This window comes from Misgurnus anguillicaudatus, chromosome 25 (genome assembly GCF_027580225.2).
Source record: "Misgurnus anguillicaudatus chromosome 25, ASM2758022v2, whole genome shotgun sequence".
In the NCBI taxonomy this organism is placed as follows: domain Eukaryota; kingdom Metazoa; phylum Chordata; class Actinopteri; order Cypriniformes; family Cobitidae; genus Misgurnus; species Misgurnus anguillicaudatus.
The window spans coordinates 29,281,343-29,300,694 of NC_073361.2; the positions used below are offsets into that span (position 1 = coordinate 29,281,343).

A 19,352-nucleotide genomic window follows, 5' to 3' on the forward strand; every position below is an offset into this window, starting at 1 on the left:
TGCAAATGGGAGGAAATTTTCCATGGGAATTGAATCTGAGGAATTTGGGAAATATTTCAAATATCAAACTTAATGGGAATTATTTGGAAATTTATATAAACTATATCAAATACAAACATGACCCTTAGTGGCCCTTCAGTAAGCAGTGTGCATGTGACTCTAGAAATTTCAGTAAATCTTGTTGTTTTAAACAAGATTATACTGCAAGATTATTTTTACTACATTTAAGTTCCCTGTAGGCAACACTAATTCCCATTAATTCCCATATATTTCCATTAATTCCCAAACCCAGCTGCTGGGCTCATCCCTTTTTGGCCCAATGCAGAGGATTTTTTAGAATGTAGAGCTGGATTTCACATATTACATCACAGGGTCACATATTTTGAGAAATTTAAAAGGATAGTTCACCCAAAAATGAAAATAATGTCATTGATGACTCACCTTCATGTCTTTCTCGTAAAAGACCTCCGTTCATCTTCTGAACACTCTTTAAGATCACTGTAAAAAATTTCAGTAGAAATTTGCAGCTGGGTTGACGGTAACTTAAATTTATGTTATTACTAGCAACATTTTGTTCAAAGTTAAATGAACATTAAACATTTACAAGTCTTTGTCTTTACAGAATAAAACTAGAAAAACAGCATCAAGCAAAACATTCTGGGAAACAAAATCTAAAGCAAAAAACAGAAAAAGTTTGATGATGATTTCTGGTTCCCAGAATGCTTTGCATGAGGCTCTTATTGTATAGTTTTATTCTGTAAAGATAAAGACTTGTATATATTTAAAATTTATTCAACTTTGAAAAAACTCTTGCCGGTAAATAACATAAATTTAAATCTACGGTAATTTACCGGCAACCCAGCTGCAATACAATTGTAATTTCTACAGATTTTTTTTACAGTGATGTTTTACATTTAGACCCTTCATTGAAAATCTACGTACGGTATACTGTCCATGTCCAGAAAGGTAATAAAACATCATCAAAGTAGTCCATGTGACATCAGTGAGTCAGTTAGAATGTGACTTGTTGCATCGAAAATACATTTTGTTTTAAAAATAACAAAAATTACGACTTTATTCAGCATTGTCTTCTCTTCCGCATCTGTTGTGAAGTCATGTGACTGCAGTGACGTGGCTGACGTGTTATCTGGTGCACCCCAGCTGTTTTTCTGAGCCCGAGCTTCGTTTACAGTCTAAGGGAGACGCACGCTGTAAGTTTGAAAAAAATAACTTTGCAAACATGTCTGAGGATAACACGTCATCCGTGTCACTGCAGTCACGTGACTTTAGTCTCGTGCACGCGTTCACAACAGACGCGGAAGAGAAGACAATGCTAAGTCGTGTTTTTGTTGTTTTTGGACCAAGGTGTGTTTTGGATGCTTCAACACATTCTGGCTGGCCCGCCGATGTCGCATGGACTACTTTGATGATGTTTTTGTTGCCTTTCTGGACATGGACAGTGTACCGTATGTGGATTTTCAATAGACAGTCAGAAAGCTCTCGGACTACATATAAACAACTTAAACTGTGTTTCGAAGATGAACGGAGGTCTTAAGAGTTTGGAACGACATTAAAGACATTATTTTCATTTTTGGGTGAACTATCCATTTAAACATAAAGTTCAAAAATTCAAAAGAAACATAATAAAAAATAAAAAAATGTACATAAAATTTTAGTGATGCAAAATTTGTTGCCAAAATGCTACTGTATTTTGAATCCGCTCTAAAAATGCTGGGTTTTTCAACCAATTGTTGGGTCAAAAAGGGACAAACCCCACTTGGTTGGGTTGTAATTTAACCTGTGCTGGGTTGTTTTAACCCATTGTTGTGTTAAATCTAAACATTTTCTTGGTTAATTTGACCCAATGGCTGGGTTTGTCCCTTTTTGACCCAATGCTGGGCTGAAAATAACCCAGCATTTTGTGTGGTTGCCAAGATGTTGACTTTAGTTGCTAAGGTGTTACTCGCTCAAATCTAATTCTCATTTCACATCTTGTGTCAACAAGTCACGCAATTAAGTTTAAATTAAATCAATAGTGATGCTTGTCTTTCTTCTGGATAATTTTTTCACCATTTACTACATTTAGTCTTAACTGGCCAAACCTAAAGGATCTAAAAAGGTAATAACTAAAATCTTTATCTCCTAAACTCTTTTATCAGAAAAAGGTGGAGTGAAGAAGATACAGGAGAGAGAGAGAGAGAGAGAGAGAGAGAGAGAGATTTTCATCACCTCAGGCTACATTTATCAACCACCACCCAGTTCAACTCTGACTTAAGATACCACGCGCTGTCTAAAACGTTGCTTTGTTTTCTTCATCAAACAGTTCCTCTATCATGAATCAATATCCCGTGACCTTCACTCGATCTGTGTGTTTGTTTCAGAACAGAACCAAGATCCCAGACGTTTAACAATCGACAGCACAGTCAATAGCATAGTGCCTCATGAGAACAGGTTATCTATTCGTAGCGTGCTGCCACGCGCCCCACTGCACCTGATAGTCTCAGCGCAAGCATTCCTCACCTGAGAGAGAGAGAAAGACAGGACAGGTTTAAACACGACCACCTAGACACTCATACACTTGTTCAGCGGCTGCAGGTGTAGCTCAGATCGCATGTAATACTGCAGCTCCAGGCTTGTAGGTGAGGTGCACAAACTATGTGCCGGGTGTAAGTTAATTTAATGTTTACAGCCGCATAACATCACATGATGGTTTATTTTAAATCAAGTTTTCTGCTTTGTAGATCCTTCGAGGACTTTTCTTCAGGGTGGCGTGAGGATTGAAATCCATCACATATGTAACAGTGTTTTAGAAAATGGAAATATACAAACGCCTCCGCTACCTGTTTTCTTAAGACGAAGACCTTGCGGTGACTATCAAATTCAAAGGCGAGGATTGTGTGGAGAGCCGGGATAATAACACAGTGAATTATTGAAAGGAATGATTATGTTAAAGTACTCAGGATCGCTGTAATTCCTACTTTCGACTGCCAAACATCTCTTTAGCCACAAAGGCCAGTTTTTAGCTTGTCAGTCGATTCCAATCTAGTTTTAAAACTGACTGTTCACACTGTTATTTCACAAGAAATTTAATCAAATACATTTGCTAAGACCAAAGTTCTGGGGGGCGTGAGATGGTGCCAGGGGGCCTTTGGCATTTTTTAACCCTACTGAAAAATCCAGCTAAGACCAGCATAAGCTGGTACCTGGTTTTAGCTGGTTTAAGGTGGCTAGATGGTTTACGCTGGTCCTCCCAGCCTGACAAAGCTGGTCATGTTGGTGGGTCAGTTGATCTTCCAGCCTGACCAGCTTAAAACGTGACCAAAACACAGCTAGGCCAGCTTGCTACACCAGCAAAACCTGCTAAAACCAAGATGGGAGACCAGCTTAAACCAGCTCACCAGCTTATGCTGGTCTTAGTTGGATTTTTCACTAGGGAATGCATTATTCATCAAAACTTCTGTGCATTTAAACCTCAAAAATATAAGGCTACTAACCAATAATCGTTTAATATTACAAATATAATATAATATAATTTCGTCCCCCAACAAATGCCCAGCTTGATCGTACGAAAACATGTACATTTTTCGAGCCAATTCATATACACTGTAAAAAATAATACGCTGGATTTACTTAAAAATATAGTACATCTTTTTTGCATCCACTTTTTTAAGTAAGTTTCACTTAAAATGTTAAGCAATTGCATAAATTCCTTAAAATTCCATGTAATATACTGAAAAAAATGATTAATTTAATTTACTCAATTTTTTAAGGTAAGTGGTTGCAATCTCTCTCTTTTTGTTTAAATGTAAATTGATTGCAACCACTTAAAAAATGTGAGTAAATTGAATGAATCTTTTTTTCAGTGTACTTACTTTAAAAAAAAAAAGCAAAAATGATGCACTATATTTTTATGTAAAGTTTTTTCAGTGAAAATGCGTACAAAGTGAATCATACAAAAATGTACGATCATCATACAAAAAATAATAATAAAACCACACCCCTAACAACGCCATTAACCCCAAAGTCAAACACTGAAAAAATTATTCATTCAATTTATTAATTTTTTTAAGGTAAGTGGTCGCAATCAATGTATTTAAGCTACATTTAAACAAAAAAATTGAAAAAAAAAACATTTGTTTAATGTAGCTTAAATAAATTGATTGCAACCACTTACCTTAAAAAAAATTGAATGAATATTTTTTCAGTGAAGGTGCAAAAGCAAATCGTACAAAAATGTACAATTGTGGCCGTATAAGTTAACACAAATTACCCACCTCGTAAAATACAAACAAATTGCCATAAGATAGCATTGAAATGCCACTGGTTTGCACTTTTTCATTTCCCTAAATTAGGGTCATAAACTGTCAAAAATAAATAAAAAAGGATTTCTGCTGGCCTTCTAAGAAAATTACTCGTTGTAAATTTGAGGATTTGGTTTAGGAATAACTCATACAATCTCCGTGAGACCAGACCGTAAGAATGACAGTGTCGTCCCCGGACTCAGCTTGCACATGTGGACTGTGAAACACTTTCCATTGGAATCCTTCTGAGCTCCACCTCACTTCCGTCATGTATCTTGTAGACAAAAACACACAGTTCACAAAAATGTCCGAGAATCCACCCATAATCCATGGGGGTCATGTGGATCTCCTATTGACTTTTATGAAAAACGCAGATTTACATCACAAAATGAATCAAATAGGTAAATGTAGATTAAAACAATCAGGATATGAAGAGTAGAGATTGTTAAATGTGACATGTTAGGGCTTGAGATTGTGTGTGTGTGTGTGTGTGTGTGTGTGTGTGTGCGTGCGTGTGTGTGCGCGGCCTGCGGCAGGTGCATAGAGGAGGCAGATAAAGGGATTTCAAAAATCTGTGAGGGCAAGTCAGAGCTGTGCTCTTCACAATCTCACACACAGACACACACTGAAACAAACACACAAAAATACCTCAGCCAGTGTTTACCTCTCATAATCAGTTCAGGTAACAACATAGTTATTGGCGATATATTAAAGATCTTTACTGCTGCACGGTATTTTTTTTCAAGAAAGACAATGTAAAAGGACAACAAACTATAAAATACAAAGACAATAAAATATAAAAAACATACAATAAAGGACAAACCAGGAAGAATAAAAATAAACAATGAACAGTTGCAAAAAGTCAGTTTACACAATATGAATAAGAGAACCTGTTACGTTATGAAAACCTATTATACCCACTGCATGGTACAGCTTGGTACGGCTCACTTTTGGGGGGGTTCCACTGTGTGGGCTTACTGTACCTAGTACCTGATACTTTTTTAATAGCACCTCAGTTGAGGTTAATAATATAAATTTTAATCAAATGAAATTCAATCAAACTCATTTATTTAGACCAGAGTTCTTAAACTGAGGGGCGTGAGATGGTGCCAGGGGGCCTTCGGCATACATTATAATACATTATTCATCAAAAATGTTGTGCATTTAAACCTCAAAATAATAAGGCTACTAACCAATAAACATTTAACAATATAATATAATATAATATAATATAATATAATATAATATAATATAATATAATATAATATAATATAATATAAATAATAGAATAGAATAGAATAGAATAGAATAGAATAGAATAGAATAGAATAGAATAGAATAGAATAATAATTAATTAATTATCGATTAATTAATATCTTGTTTACTACATGTTAAATGCTTTAAAGGGATAGTTCACTTTAAAATGTAAATTCTATCATCATTTACTCCTCCTCTTGTTGTTCTAATCCTGTATTAATTTCTTTTTTCTGACGAATACAAAAGAAGATATTTTGATAAATGATGGTAAACACACAGCAGATAGTGACCATTGACTTACATAGTAAAAAAAAATATTTAGGAAAAATTGTGAACTGATGAAGAAAATATTTTGATAAATGATGGTAAGCACACAGTTGATGGTACCCATTAAATTCCCTCATATTTTTTTATTCCTACTATAGACGTCAATGGTCACTTACTGCTGTGTGTTTACCATAATTTTTTCAAAATATCTTCTTTTGTGTTCATCATAAAAAAGAAATTCATACACGATGACAGAATTTTCAAGTGAAATATACCTTTAAAGTGTTATTTTAGAAAAAACCCAAATGCCCAGCGTGATCTCACGAAAACTCTTTGGAGAGATAAAAATCTCTCCAAAGTTGAGAGAAGCAGTTATGTTTATACGTGGATTATATGTTTTTATAAAACTGATTGTTTTGATTGGTTGAGCCACATTCATTTATGCTGATAAATACACACCTGTCACCCCACGTCCTATATGCCAAGTTGCTGTTTAGCTCAGACAGCCCGGTAAAATATATTAACATTTTTTTTATGCAACTTTATTTTGAATGCTTGAATGAATGCCTATGTGAGTGTGTGTGTGTGTGTGCACTGACACAAATCCTTAAACCTCACAGTTATGTGAATAGCGTGTCTTGTCGTGTACGGACAGACCCCTGTAATTACACCTTTATCAGAATCACCTGTGTGTAGATCTACTGGTGCCATCACAAGTGGGTTGTACGCTCTCAAAAATAAAGGTTCGTAAAATGTTGTATGGTTCCATAAAGAACCTTTAACATCCAAATAATCTTTCTGTTGCACAAGAAAGGAAATGTTTTCAGATGATAAAAAAGTAAAAAAGAAATGCTTCCACTTTTACAAGATATAAAATATGTCTTATGCGTGCCCAGAATGTGTCTGTGAAGTTTCAGCTCAAAATACCCCCCCTGATCATTTATTATATCATGTCCGAAATGCTCTTATTTTCGTGTTTGTACCATTAAATGCAAATTAGCTACTGCTCCTCACTCCTTTACCAAAGGAGACAGTTAGCCCTTTTAGTTTAAAAATAGATCTGATTCCTTTGAATACAGTCTGAAACAATATTATCTCAATTTTAGAGATGACAGAAAGCGTACAACTCGCTGAGTGACTGTCAGTCAGTGGCCTTGGGCGGGGCTTTATCAGTGTGACATCACAGTGATAAGAGAATCAAAACAGCATGTCTAGCTTATTAGAGATAAAAATACGGAGTAGGTAGATTTTTTTATTGTAGGTTGGTTGTGTTCACACAATGCCAACACACATTTATGTCCAAATACCCTGTAAAAGTGGATTTTGCATGATAGGTGCCCTTTAAGAACTGGAAAAAAATTATTCTTCCATTGCATCACTGCAAAGAACCCTAATTTTATAGAGTATATTCGCAAGAAAAACAGTGTGAAAATGTTTTTGAGCCCTGAGTGGTGGCTGGTTAAAGTTTATGTATGGTTTCTACCGGTCCGTATATCACAGCTTAACAAACTCACAGCCCATGGCATGGCAGGTCTGTCTTGAAAGGTTTATACATTATCGTTAAAAATCAATTTCTCTATGGACAAAATGAATGAGACTTCTAGAACCCTAATGTTTCTCTTTATTGTTCGGTAGAGAAGCTGGAGCTTTGCCCGGCCGCCCCTGAACACGACTCGAGGTTATATTGATTCAGCAGCAGCATTAACAAGGACTATTTCTCCCTCTAACAAAGTAAACATTTGAAAAGAAGCCACTTTTGGCCATTAACAGGCGAGTACACATGATTTAACATCCAAATAAATTTGTCTAATAGAGCATCTTCATTTAAAGTTTATATGTTTTCTGTCATTAATTTGGTTGGCACTTATACGGCTCAATTCTCTTGCACCTGTCTCTCTCTATCTCTCTCTATCTCTCTTATTACCAGTGACGGCTCGTGACTGCTCATCCGAGGGGCGCAAATACAAAATATGTGTTTGTTTAGTCATGTGAACCATGTGCATCACGTGTTTTGTCAAAATAAGTGCCTGCAGCACACGCGTCAAAATTGTTTATGATAAAAGAGACACTCACTCATGCAGGTTTACTCTGATTACGTTTATGTGAGTATCTGGCAAACGTGAGCCTCTCTTTAATCATAAACCCTTTAGACGCGTCTGCAGGAGGCACTTATTTTGACAAAACACGTGATGCACATAGGATAACCTGACGCGCCGAACACATATTTTGACATTACGAACCACACACATGATGGGCTACATACATGTTGTGATGAACTTCGCATCGTGCACTTTCGAAAAAAGAAGTCACCGGCCGCCACTGCTTATTGCATATCCTTTTTACTCCAATAAATAACTATATTTGAGATTAGGTTTATTACCTGCCAGTTTCTGTCAGTGTTGTAGTCAAATCCAACTCGAGTCCAAGACCAGAGATCAAGACCGAGTCCAGATAAAGCTGGATGTGGACTCGACACTCGATCTCTGGTCTTGATCTTGACTCGGACTCGACTACAACACTGGTTTCTGTGTAAACACATAATTCATGATCCAAGATTTTTATTTGTCACACACACAGTTCACGCAGTGAAATTAAATCTGTCCGTACAATGAAATGAACTCTGTAGACGGTAGACAAAATAAATAATATTAATGAAATTAATAATATATTGATAATATCAAAATAAAGATAAAACTTAGAATAAAAGTTATGTTTAAAGCTTAAGCAAAGTATAAGATAGAAGTAAAATATAACTTTAAACTAAACAAAATAAATAAAAATGAAAAGATAATGTAAGGAGAATGTAAAATGTCAAGCATTTGTGACAACTTGCCCCAGTCTCCCTACAGTGCAAAAAATGATTTTCAAGAAAAAAATTCTTAGTATATAGTTTCTAGACCAAAAATATCAAATTTAAGTGATTTTGTGCATAAAACAAGCAAAAATGGGGTAAGCGACAAAAACTTGAACATTTTTCTTAAACACTAAATTCAAGAAAAATTCAAGAAAATTTTGCTTACCCCATTGGCAGATTTTTTTGCTTGTTTTATGCACAAAATCACTTAAATTTGATATTTTTGGTCTAAAAACTAGATTTATTTTTTGGGTCGTTTTGCTCATCAAGAAAAAGCATCTTAACTTAAGAATTTTTAGATATTTTAACTAATAACAAGACAAAAATACTAAGAAAACGTTTTCTTGAAAATCATTTTTTGCAGTGTTAAAGTTATTTTTACAAAAACCGTTTAGAAAAGGTTAAAATCATAAGATAATCGTAAAACATGATGTGAAGTCTTTGAAGTTGCTTGCTTTGTTAAAATCTGCGTGAATTTCAGATTTCCCAGCAACCCTCCCGCTGTCGGGTCAGATGTGACACGCTCTATCGGCTGGTCTTTATAAACACAGCCATGCTGAAAGAAAGGGACATCATTGGATCTTATGGACATGTACCTGCATGGGAATGAGAGCTGACGGCTGCCAAAAACTTGTGCAAACAAAGGAAGGCGCAATTTAAAGAAAGGAAACCAACAAAAGCCTTTTCTGGTAGGGGTGGAGGAGGTTATACAAACTGCGAGTCACTTTTTCATCACCAAATCCTCTCAAACACTCATATATTGATGTGAAGATGCATAAAAAATGCCTTGGAATGCATGCAATTGGAAATTTTTTAAATACACTGACTTTTGGCATCCAAGAAATGCTGATGATGTAGCGACTGCTTATTCAAAACACATTCTGTAAAGAAGTGTATTTAAACAAACTCACAGTAAACAAAGTTGTTTAAAGAAGCTCAAGCAAAAATGTTGGCCACCTGTTTTAAGACACTAACTGTTGCAAAAACTAAACTAATAGTGTGTAGCTCGATTGCATTAAAAGTGCAAAGTCATGGCTCATGGGTTCGATCCCCAGCGATAGAATTAAATGTACTGTGAAGTCGCTTTGCAAATACTAATTATTGAACGGGTCAAAGTGACGTGAAACAGACTCCAATGCTGGGTTGGTCAAGTGTGACAACTAGAGGAGACAGAGTTTAAACACCAGGTTATCTCTCCAGGATCAGATCACCTGGAGCTATCAGAGAGAAAACATCTCTCACTGGGAGTGAGAAAATGTGACTTGTTTTGTTTAAAATCACTTAAATCCCTCAACCTGAAAACAAGGGTTCACAGGATAATCCAATCTAAGATCTGAACAACATGACACACCCCTCGAACCCATTCCTGCAGCCCTAACTGCGCAACCAAAATATCACGAGTATCAATTTAATCGTAAACTTTATAAAACAGACCTAGTAGAATTTTTTTTATATCAGATAAGGGATACTTGCAAAATACACATGCCAATAAAAGTGCTCATTTATGTCATTTGAAAATATGTAGTAAACCAATAACCCAAGCTTAGTCAATAAAAAAACGTTTACTAATCAAACTCTATAAAACTAAAATATGATTTAAATGGTGAAAACTGTCAAAGCATCTAACTGTGCGTTCACACCAGATGCGGAAGAGGCAGCAAAAACACACTATTTGTGCGTAGTTGGACGCTTTAACATTTTGAGTTTACTTACTTCAATCGCGCGTGTAATTCTAGTAATTCGAATTATTCATGTAAATTCGCGTCATGGGAGTTGCTTATATAGCTCAAACTTACTAGATTGTTCAACCTCCTCACTCACTTTCTTCCAAAAAGTACGAAGATGTAGTGATGATGATTGTCCTTCATTGTTGTTTTGTTTTTTTACCTCCGCTCGCTTTCTGTAATCACGTCACTGCTAGAGCAAGCTCCCGATTGGTTAACACAAAAATCCACCAAAGTTCTGATTTGCTCAGATTCGCTTACCGCGCCGCAGGATGCCTATTCACGTCTTTGCACTGACTTAAAAACCCATCCATTATCAGAAAAGGTAATCCATACAACTCCGGTGGGTTAATATTTGTCTTTTAAAGCAAAACAATATGTTTGTGAGAGAAAACAATATTTTGAGCTTTCTTAGAGCATACTCACACTATCCAAACCAAACCGCGGCCGAGCGCGTTTGACCCCCAAATCTTGGTTCGTTTGACTAGTCTGATCGCTCTGTGACAATTGTGCTGGGGCATGGTTTGGTTTGGATAATGTGAGTGCGCCCTTAGTAATCAATACGTCACATTTGAATGTTAACAAATCTAGATCCAAAATAGAGGGACACCAGCTCTGCGTCGGTAAGTAAGATAAAAAATGGTTTTCGCGAATCATGTGATTAGTTGTCATATGCATTGATATTAGGGATGTCAATTTTTGCAATTTCCCATATTCGATGATCGTTAAAATTAACGATCAATTAATCGAATAATCGTTAACAGCTATAGTGCAATAAGTCTTTACTGCAGTGGCATATAGCCTATGACATAAAAGTGGGCGTAAAAGTTTCTTGCCAGAATTTAAGATTACATTTTAATCTGTTTATTAAAAACGGCTTCTGGTCTCCTTCCCATAGCGTTGCTATGCTAATCTTGCAGGCTTCCCTGAAGAGGGTCTTTGCTTTCAGTATCCTAACCGTATTTGCATTTTCTGTATCAGACCCTATCAGATCCACTACAAATGCCATTTATTTCATTGTGTTGGCAGCCAGCCTCATCTCGCATGACGTTAAAAAGCACAGGTGTGTGTTTGACATTGTTGTGATCATAGTTTAACTTCTGCGCGCTCGCTTCATTTTTTTTCTCCGGCTGTATGTGTTTTGCAAAGGTGCCGCACACACGTGCATGATCTTGCTTATTCGACAATCGTTAAGTTTTATTGATTTAATTCTTATCGACAATTAATCGAAGATCAATTAATTGTTGACATCCCTAGTCGATATACAACACACAGTCACAAGAAGCAAAGATCATCTTAAACTTAACTTGTGGCTAACAACTATTATATCCTACTAAAAATGGTCAAAATACCCCAGCTGTGACTAGGGCAGTACCCTCTGAAAAGGTGAATATGTGCCATTCGGTACAGATATGTATACATTTGGTATAAAAATATATTTTTTGTAATGATTTTCCATAGTCAGATAAGAGTGTCGGCTTGGTCCTTGACTGTCTCTTCACACTGTAGTGATGACATAAAAACACTTCCTGTGTTGTGACCTCACATCCTTCAGTCCCTGAGGCTGTGACCTCACAACCCACCACATCATCATCATCCCCGGCACACACAGACGCACACACACTAAAGTGTAATACTGAGTCTAATTGACACATGACAGTGCACTTCCCACATCTGACTTAACTCTCCTATAAGAGAGAGAGAGAGAGAGAGAGAGAGAGAGAGAGAGAGAGAGAGAGAGAGAGACAGAGAGACCCTGCGTCCAAACTCACATACTGTGACAGTAGGTACTGAATTAGATGAAGTACATACTCATCGACAATTAAAACATTATGTACAATACTCAGATGTACTACATCCAGGCATATTACTACATCAACAACAAGTTAGTCGTTAACTGGAATGACGACCAACCAAAAAGGAGAGCTGTTTAATATATGTATTTGCATTTTAATAGAGACGCGTTACTGCTTTTAGACATTTATGAAGAAAAAAACGACTCTTCTTCTTCTTTGTTGGATAATTCCTCTACTGTGGGCTCACGGGATAGTACCGGTACATTCTCATGGGACGAAAGCGTTAACGCTTGACGGAAGGCTTGTCTGAAGCGTGGCCAACAGCTAATCACAGTGGCCGCAACACATGCTCCGGTCTTGCATAAACATAATTGACTGGCTCGCGGTTATTTGCATGAGGCAATCTGATTGGCTGATGCACGCGTTGCCACTTGAAAAAATTAGAAATTTTCAACTTCTGCCGCAAGCAACGGCACTGACGCAACGTTGATGGATCCACAATTCAGTTCGGCAACACATGACGTCACCCATTAAAAGTGAATGGGAAGCGTTAACGCTTACGCCCCATGTGAATGTACCGCAAGGGTCCATCAAATGAATACTTCAAGTAGTAGATCATCCAAGTATTTTTGCCTTCTTTTTTAATATTATGAATTCATACTACTCACCTCGCCTGACGATTTTTGCATATTATATAGTATGGAAGTAGGCGGTTTTAGACGGAGACAGATTTCTCCTTTTGTGTTCCACAGAAATCATTAATTTGGTATTACTTAAGAGTGAAATTTTTATTTTTAGGTGAGCTTTTCCCTTCCGGTAAATGTAAATATCCCTTCTTCCTGGGAACAAAAGTGTGTTAAAGCCTCTAAAAGCTGCTGTAAAGCCTTTACCTACACGGCAGTCATCAGATCAGGTGAATTGTTGAGTAAGCGCGTGAATAGCTTGTGCCGTTGGAATTTCCCATTGTAAGAGAGCATGATGCCACAAGCGTGCAATGAATCACTGCTGTACACTAATACACCAGCGTCTCCTCTGAAGAAACCCAGGGTGTGTATCAAACGCTCTTCGCTGGGAGTCATAACACATAGACCAAATGTGACACCACAAAAGCTTCTTTATCCCATTCGCCCTCGACATTGGAGACACATTAATTATAACTTAAGGATTAACGTGTGGTGGCAAGAAAACTTTATTTACTGTTTTTGAGCGTTTCAAATGATAAATATATGGCAACATTGGCCCTTTTCCAAACATACTTACAGTAGCTGCTACCTACATACTAGAAGTAGCTATCATCTTAATCAAGGAACAGTACACCCAAGTATGAGATGTGTATGACTGCTGAACACAAATGAATCATTTTATATTAAAATGGTGTCATGTTATCGTCAAATGGGGGTCAACACTGCGAATCTCCAAAAAGAACACAGGCCCATTATTAAAGTAATTTAAATGACTCCAGTGGGCTAATATATGTCTTCTAAAAAACAATATTTTTGTGATAAAAAAGTCATATTTTGAGATTATTTAGTGATATGTTGCATTTATATAGCAATATAGAGAGCAGTTTTTGTTTGTTGACAAGAACCAAATAAAATGCAACGTTATTAACGTTATTGTTGCCTTGTTAAAGGGATAGTTCACCCCAAAATTAAAATAATGTCATTAATGACTCATGTCGTTCCAAACTCGTAAGACCTCCGTTCATCTTCGGAAAACAGTCCAAGATGTTCCAGATCTAGTCCGAGAGCTTGCTGACCCCCCACTGAAAATCCACGTACGGCACACTGTCCATGTCCAAAAAGGTAATAAAAACATCATCAAAGTAGTCCATGTGACATCAGTGGGTCAAATAGAATGTGCTGAAGCATTGAAAATACATTTTGGTCTAAAAATAACAAAGATTATGACTTTATTCAGCATTGTCTTCTCTTCCGCGTCTGTTGTGAAGCGCATGCGTGTGACTAAAGTCACGTGACTGCAGTGACCCGTCTAATGTGTTATCCTCAGACATGTTTGCCAAGTTTTTTTTTTCAAACTTACAGCATGCGTCTCCCTCAGACTGTAAACGAAGCCCGAGCGCACAAAAAAAAACAGCTGGGGCGCACCAGATAACACGTTAGCCGCGTCATACGTCATTCGCATCACTGCAGTCACGTGACTGATCTCTATGTTGCTATGGATACATGTTAAATAAGCTCAAAATTGTAATCACTTACTCTTACAAATGTATAGAATGCTGTCATCACTTCACTGCAGTGCATTTTGGGATTGATGCATTAGCATACACTGTCAGACAAAACTGTCAAAAAATGGTCCATATAGCTGTCACTGGGGCAGAACCCTTTAAAACGGTTTTTAATATAAACCATTTAAGTACAGATATGTATACATTTGGGACCAATTTGTAACTTTGAGGTACTAATATGAACTCTTTAGGTACAAAGGTACTTGTTGAAAGGGAATCGCCCTGGTGATAACTAGGTATCATTTTTTTAAATTTTTTTCTGACAACGTAATACACAATGGCTACATCCGAAAACCAAGACAGCTAACTTGTTGCCTCGCTGCCTCATGGGGCAATGGCATGAAGTCAGCTTTAGGAAACGAATTCGGACAACCTTCATATAAACAGAGAGTGCCTTTGTGATACCTAAAGTCTAATCATATTTGAAAACTACAAATATCATTTCTTGCTAGAAATGCAATCAAGAAGTGTAAATATGAATATGAAATAAAGTGAAAATATGACTTTATTTACACTAAATTTGTGCTCCATACGCTTTCTTGGTCACTTCTTGAATTTTTTTTAACTAGACCAGGCTCGACCAATAACATTCCCATAGCACAGAATTGTGGGACAAGACAATGAAGGTATCTCAGGGGACAGGAAGTAAACCAAACATTGGATTCAGACTTTCCTGATGCCTTCGAATTATGCCTCTGAAGGCAGCAATTTTAGAGATTTAGGATGCAGCCGATATGTAAATGATAAATGCAATGCAGCCTTATAATTTAAACACAAAGCATTGCCTGACTTTACATTATCCAAACTATTTTAATATTAGGCTTTTAATATGTGATACTGTTTTGCTGATGCTTTAAATTAATAAATGAAAAAAATCTGCTGGGTTTGCAAGCGGTGCAGATGTAAATTTCGCTTACGTTTTTCTGCATCCACAGAGATCATATAGTCAACAAACACAGAATTTATGGACTACATATATATTTGAAAATCAATGCAGACCTTTAAATGCTTAAAAGGCATTCGATTTCCCTTGACTTTAAGAAAGGGCTAAAATAAAACAGAATGAAAGAAACATATGACATTTTTTTTAAGCAAACGTGAACGAGCACTAGACATTTCATCTGTGTGTTTTGCCTAAACCAAACACACCGTTGGCGTTTTTTTTTATCATTCTCCCATGAACATGCCATTTTAGCCATCAGGTATTGCTTCAGGTATTGTTTCGAAATTGTAAAATGATACAAGCACTTCTTGTATTATTGCCTCCCTACACTGTCAGAAAAAAGGTACAAAACTGCTTTTTCTGTCACTGGGGTGGTACCCCAAGGTACCGTTTTGTACCTTTACAGGTATATAAACATAATACAATGTTGCACCCTTTGGGGTACATTACTGTTCCTTAAGGATCTATTTTGTACCTTTAAAGGTACAGTTAACACTAAAATTTAACTGGTACAAAATTGTTCCTTAAGGTACACAATAGGTCTTTAGAGTATAATTTTGTACCCCATAAGGTACAACATTTCAATGTGTTTTATACCCATAAAGGTACAAAAAGGTACCTTTTAGGGTACCACCCCAGTGACAGAAAAAGGAACAACTTTGTACCTTTTTTTCTGACAGTATGACAAATTGCTTGATTGTTCCTTTTCTTTGGATAAAAGCGTCTACTAAATGCCTAAATGTAAATGTAATGTACATTTTACCTTAAGCCTGAGGTAAAAAAAACTTTTTAGATTTACGCAAGGATTACGCGTACAGTGAACTTTTGTCATCATATGCACGCACTGCCGAATTTATGTAATTGTGCGTACCTATTACACGTAGGTCAAGCTCATGCACATCAGTAATAACTGTTGGGGAATCTTATATTTGAAGAGTTTCGTTGCAAAACAAGATAACCACGGTTTTTTTTAATTGTTCAGAAATCGCGTTTTTTGGTTGTGCATTCCAATTAATTTCAATGCAACTGCAGTTGGTTTGTTTTGATTTAAAACCTTCATAACTTAAAAAATATAGCTAAGTAGGCACCATAAAACTAAATAATAACATGATAACATAATAATAAACATGTTTTGACAAAAATGTTAAAAAATGGATTTATCTCGTTTTGCAACGAAACTCTTCATTTCTACATTTCTACATTTTTCCCACCCATATGAATTATTTTTCCAAGACCTTAGGGTTTCTCAAACTGGGGTTTGCGAAGGAATTGCAGGGGGTTTGTGAAAAAACAATGAATAACAAGTAAATAAATTATTTATTAAACCTAAATAAACCCTTACTAACACTCAACTTAAAATATATTTTATTTGTTTAATCCGCATGTCGTAACCATTACACAACACTACAATATATAAGATTAAGGTACTTATAATCTCTGTGGTTCTTCAAGTAAATAATTTAGGTCAAGGGGGTTCGACTGACAAAAAAGTTTGAAAACCCCTGTCTTAAAGGAACGTTAAAGACTAAAATTTAAGCTTTATCAACAACATGTCATATGCATCAACGATATCATGCAATGAATTCTTGTAATATGGCTGCGAAGGAAAATGCAATTGAGATAGATAAATTAAATTAAAAAGCAATTAAATGAATGAACAGTCGAGCCACACCCTTTCACCCAATCTAGGGTGTTAAAAGCGGGATTGGCGGAAGCTCAAGTACCTCTTCGAACTATCTGCTATGTGTCTCTTTCACATCACAGTGTGAGAGCTTCTCTGTAATGACAGGCGAGGCGAGGATAAGAGTCAGGACTCCGACAAGCCCCTACATTCCTCACAGCAGAGCACCGTGCCCACCGCAAGTTAAAACACGCTGCTAGGAGTCATATCTTTCTCTCCTGTCCAAAAAACACTCCCATAAGCCACTGAGGCAGTGCCACAGCTCAGGGCTGGGACACAGCGAATGGGCTGTTCAGGCCTGTAGGCTACAAAACACTTCTCTGTTCCTGGCAGAGGTTCAGGACACATGAAGACATGCACCTGTTAGATTGCTGAAAGAGAGAGAGAGAGTGTGTGCGTGTGTATGTGCGTGTGTGTATGTGTGTACGTGTGTTTGTGTGTTGGAGCGAGGGAGTGAATGAGAGGGCGATATGAAAGAGAATGTTAATCGCTCTGCCGTGTCATATATCACTAATTAAAGACAGTTATTCATTTTGTGTGAGTGTGTGTGTGTTTGTGCGTGCGTGCATGCGTGTGTGTGTGTGTTTAAACGCACATGGAACATGGATTTGACATAGTAGATAAATGCATTTATATACAAAAAGTTATTTTTCATCTAAACCCTGAATCAAACACTGTTTAAGATTTCGAAACACAAAATGCAAGACATGAAAGGTTAAGAAATATTTCTTAACTTGGACTCCTACACAACTTTTTTGATCAATCATCCATTTTAAGTTGATATGCTGTTGTTTTGTTCTGATAAGTTAAGAAAATAAAATATTTAAAATTCGGCAATATTTTTAAGTTATTTATCAAATCTAAGCAAATTTATTGAAATTAACCATGTAAACGCTGCAAAAAAATGACTTTCCTTCTTAGTATTTTTATCTTATTTTCAGCACAAAAATCTAAGAATTCCATAATCAAGATTTATTGTCTTGATGAGCAAACAAATTAATCTAGTTTTTAGACAAAAAATATAAAGTTTGTGCTTAAAACAAGCAAAAAAAAATAATTTTTTTTTGCTTGTTATATGCACAAAATCACTTCAATTTGATATTTTTGGTCTAAAAACTAGACACATTTTCCTGGGTCATTTTGCTCATCAAGACAATGCATCTTAATTTAAGAATTTTTTGATATTTTTCTGAAAACAAGACAAAAATACTAAGATTTTTTTTCTTAAAATCATTTTTTGCAGTGTATACATTATTTATATTTTTTGCTCATTTTAAGCACAAATCTACTCAAATTTTGTGAGATTGTTTTCTAAAAACTACATTTATTTTCTTAGGTAATTTTGCTCATCAAGAAAATAAGTCCTGATTTGAGAATATTTGGATATTTCTACGGAAAACAAGAAAAAAATACTAAGAAAGTCATTTTTTGCAGTGAACTTTTTTGTACAAAAGATAAAATATACTTTAAAGGATTACTCCACATTCCTGATAATCCTGATAATTTACTCACCCCCTTGTCATCCAAGATGTTTAAGTCTTTCTTTGTTTAGTTGAGAAAAAAAATTGTTTTTTGAAAAAAACATTCCAGGATTTTCAATCCAGTTTAAAATAAAAAAGTACTTTTAAACTACAAATTCTCGTATTGCACTAGCTGTGTGATGCACCAGCGTGACCTTACTTATTACGTTATCCTGTCGAAAGGTCCGCATCAGAGCGGATCTGTTGGATCAGTCTCTTACATCGGTACATAGTAGTACTACACCTCTATACGATAACGACCGTCCTAAACCAATATTGGATACAGCCGCATTCGAAAACGATCAACCTTAACCCATATTAGTTATTAATTTTTACTCCTCCACCTAACAGTTGCTTGCACAAATAAGTGAGAAAGGCAACACTTTAACACAGAGCCGGCGCCAGACCATAACTAACAGGGGGGCACTCGGCTTCCAACAGGGGGGCATGCAATAGCAACAATAACTTGCAAAAACAAGACATTAAAACAACAAATACAGCAAGCACACACTCATACAACTAGTACAGACTGTCAGCTCATTTCCCGTATAAAGTGCAAAATACCACAAACTATGCGCAAAACTATTGAACTTTGACCGCGGCGTGAGCGCAAGCTGAGCTCCGCTGCGCTCACGCTTGGCTCGACGCAACAACAAACCGCCCTCGCGAGGCGCAAGCCATTGAAATGAATGCGTTTCATAGCGCAGCGCACACCGCGTCCTAGCTTTAAAAAAGCCGCTTTACCATAATCACGTTGTAAT

The 19,352-nt window shown here is 36.4% G+C and overlaps 1 long non-coding RNA gene across 1 annotated transcript in view; it reads right to left on the minus strand.

Annotated features, from left to right (window-relative positions):
- Positions 1 to 19,352, minus strand: part of LOC141362160 (uncharacterized) — a 77,406-nt gene that overhangs the window by 13,550 nt on the left and 44,504 nt on the right. The window lies entirely within an intron of this gene.